Consider the following 3,784-nt stretch of genomic DNA (forward strand, 5'->3'; position numbering starts at 1 on the left):
GCTTAGGATTGGGTCTTGTCCATCACATCATTCTCCTAATGATGTGATCCCATTATCAACGACATCCAATGTCCATAGTCAGGAAACCATGACTATCTGTTGATCAACGAGATAGTCAACTAGAGGCTTACTAGGGACATGTTGTGGTCTATTTATTCACACATGTATTACAATTTCCGGATAACACAATTATAGCATGAATAATAGACAATTATCATGAACAAGGAAATATAATAATAATCATTTTATTATTGCCTCTAGTGCATATTTCCAACAGCACACCCACTTAGTTTCAGTTTGAGCTTTCATACACTTATAGCTCTAGTGCATCCGTTGCATGGCAATCCCTACTCCTTGCATTGACATCAATTGATGGGCATCTCCATAGCCCGTTGATTAGTCGCATCGATGTGAGACTTTCTCCCTTTTTGTCTTCTCCACATAAACCTCCACCATCATATACTACTCCACCTATAGTGCTATATCCATGGCTTGCGCTCATGTATTGCGTGAGGGTTGAAAAGGCTGAAGTGCGTTAAAAAGTATGAACCAACTGCTCGGCTCGTCATCGGGGTTGTGCATGATGGGAGCATTTTGTGTGACGAAAATGAAGCATGGCCAAACTATATGATTTTGTAGGGATAAGCTTTCTTTGGCTATGTTATTTGATAAGACATAATTGCTTGGTTGGCATGCTTGAAGTATTATTGTTTTTATGTCAAATGATAGACTATTGCTTTGAATCACTTGTGTCTTAATATTCATGCCATGATTAGACATATGATTAAGATTATGATAGGTAGCATTCCGCATCAAAAATTATCTTTTTTATCATTTACCTACTCAAGGACGAGCAGGAATTAAGCTTGGGGATGCTGATACGTCCCCGTCGTATCTATAATTTTTGATTGTTCCATGCCAATATTCTTCAACTTTCATATACTTTTGGCAACTTTTTATATTATTTTTGGGACTAACATATTGATCAAGTGTCAGTTCCTGTTTGTTGCATGTTTTATGTTTCGCAGGAAACCCATATCAAACGGAATCCAAACGGGATAAAAACGGACGGAGAATATTTTTGGAATATTTGGGATTTTTCGGAGGAAGAATCAACGCGAAACGGTGCCCGAGGTGGCCATGAGGCAGGGGGCGTGCCTGCCTACCCTGGGCGCACCCCTGACCCTCGTGGGCCCCTCGTAAGGCATTTGATGCTCTACTTTGGCCGCAAGAAAGCTAATTTTTTGAAAAAGATCTGGGCGAAGGTTTCAATCCAATCGGAGTTACGGATCTCCAGATATAAAAGAAACGGTGCCAGGGCAGAATCTGGGAGCGCAGAAACAGAGAGAGACAGAGAGATAGATCCAATCTCGTAGGGGCTCTAGCCCCTCCCACGTCATGGGAGCCAAGGACCAGAAGGGAAACCCTTCTCCCATCCAGGGAGGAGGTCAAGGAAGAAGAAGAAGAAAGGGGGAATCTCTCCCCCTTGCTTCCGGTGGTGCGGGAGCGCTGTCGGAGGCCATCATCATCACCGCGATCTTCATCAACACCTCCATCATCTTCACCAACATCTCCATCACCTTCCCCCGTCTATATTCAGCGGTCCACTCTCCCGCAACCCGCTGTACCCTCTACTTGAACATGGTGCTTTATGCTTCATATTATTATTCAATGATGTGTTGCCATCCTATGATGTCTGAGTAGATTTTCGTTGTCCTACCGGCGATTGACGAATTGCTATGATTGGTTTAATTTGCTTCTGGTTATGTTGTTGTCCTATTGTGCCCTCCCTGTCGCGCAAGCGTGAGGGATTCCCGCTGTAGGGTGTTGCAATATGTTCATGATTCTCTTATAATGGGTTGCTTGAGTGACAGAAGCATAAACCCGAGTAAGGGGGTTGTGGCGTATGGGATAAAGGGGACTTGATGCTTTAATGCTATGGTTGAGTTTTACCTTAATGATCTTTAATAATTGCGGATGCTTGCTAGAGTTCCAATCATAAGTGCATATGATTCAAGAAGAGAAAGTATGTTAGCTTATGCCTCTCCCACATAAAACTTGCTATCGGTCTAGTAAAGTAGTCAATTGCTTAGGGACAATTTCACAACTCCTATCACCACTTTTCCACACTCGCTATATTTACTTTATTGCTTCTTTATCTAAAAAGCCCCTGCCTTTTATTTACATGCTCTTTATTATCTTGCAAATCTATCCAACAACACCTACAATGTACTTCTAGTGTCATACTTGTTCTAGGTAAAGCGAACACTAAGCGCGCGTAGAGTCGTATTAGTGGTAGATAGGACTTGAGAGAATATTTGTTCTATCTTTAGCTCCTCGTTGGGTTCGACACTCTTACTTATCGAAAGAGGCTACAATTGATCCCGTATACTTGCGGGTTATCACATAGCTATGATTTTGGTGTTAAAAAGGCGCTCAACTAATTGTTGAAAATCATGAAAGCATTGGAATACATCAGATTTATTTCATAAGAGATATATCCAAGTAAACTTACTATAATCATTAATAAAGCTTACATAGTATTTATTTCGACCAACAGACTCGGGTGCTTGACCCCAAACATCGAAGAAAACTAGCTCTAAAGGAGCACTAGATATACTCAAGGACCTAGGATATGGTAGTTGGTGAATTTTAGCCTTTTGGCATGAATCACACACAGACTCACTACTGGACTCATTGGAACATGGCAAATTAAAATTCCTAAGGATTTGTTTGACTATTGGAGAGGCTGGATGACCAAGGCGACCATGCCACCTTGTCAACGACGGTCTTGAAGCACCAAAGACTTGACTATTGGAGAAAGGAGATGACTTGACTGGGTAAAGACCCTGCTCACATCGGCCGCTTAGAAGGATTGCCTTCGTTGATGGGTCCTTTACAAGAAAAGAATGAGGGTGAATTTCCACAATGGTATTATTATTAGAAGCAAAACGACTTGGTGAAACTAGGCTTTTTGTGGCTTGGGAACATGAAGTACATCGTTAAGATGAAATTTTCGAGTATGATCAAAAGAATTAATGACTGCATGACCGATGTGACTAATAGCCATATGTGCACCATTAGCTGCGTGAACTTGTTCAGGACCATTGTAGCGTTCGCGTGTTGTCAGCATGTCGAGCTCCCCTGTAATATGATCGGTTGCTCCGGTATCAAAGTACCAATTTGAGTCAACTCCATAGGAAGTAGTGGCTGCTCCACCATATCTCTCTTCGGTGACACACTCTGGGTCAAACCGATGCCAACACTTATGAGCTATATGCCCAACCTTGCCACAGATCTGACAAGTAGGCCTTTCACCACGGGAAACATTCGCTCCACCTCCTGATCGTCCTCCACCATGATTATTGTTGGGTTAGCTAATGTTGCCATAGTTATGGTTGCTGTTGCCGTAGTTGTTGTAGCCGTCGCGGTTGTTGTTGCCGTAGCCACCGTGATTCCCGCCACCATTGCTTTTGCCGCCACGATTTATCTTGTCGCGCCCCCCTCGTGCAGCTAGGTTCACGGAAGAGTTGTACTGTTGTGACCTAGAATTTTGGGACTCCAGGCGTGTTTCAAAGGCAAGAAACTGAGCATAAATTTCGCTCAGGGAATAGGCGTTGGTTCTTGCGGCAATGGAGGAGAGAAAGGATTGTATTCTGCGTCTAATCCTACAAGAATTTGAGAGATGAGATCGTCGGCTTCGATCTTCTTCCCTGCTGTTGTGAGTTCATCGGCAATGCCTCGCATCTTTGTGAAGTATGTTGTGGCAGTCATCTCGTTCTTT

At 43.0% G+C, this 3,784-nt stretch overlaps 1 pseudogene; it reads right to left on the reverse strand.

Annotated features, from left to right (window-relative positions):
- Positions 1–3,570: 3,570 nt before the first annotated feature.
- Positions 3,571–3,708, reverse strand: LOC123073101 (uncharacterized; annotated as a pseudogene).
- Positions 3,709–3,784: the final 76 nt, after the last annotated feature.

The sequence above is a fragment of the Triticum aestivum genome, chromosome 3B (assembly GCF_018294505.1).
Source record: "Triticum aestivum cultivar Chinese Spring chromosome 3B, IWGSC CS RefSeq v2.1, whole genome shotgun sequence".
NCBI classification, from domain to species: Eukaryota; Viridiplantae; Streptophyta; class Magnoliopsida; order Poales; family Poaceae; genus Triticum; species Triticum aestivum.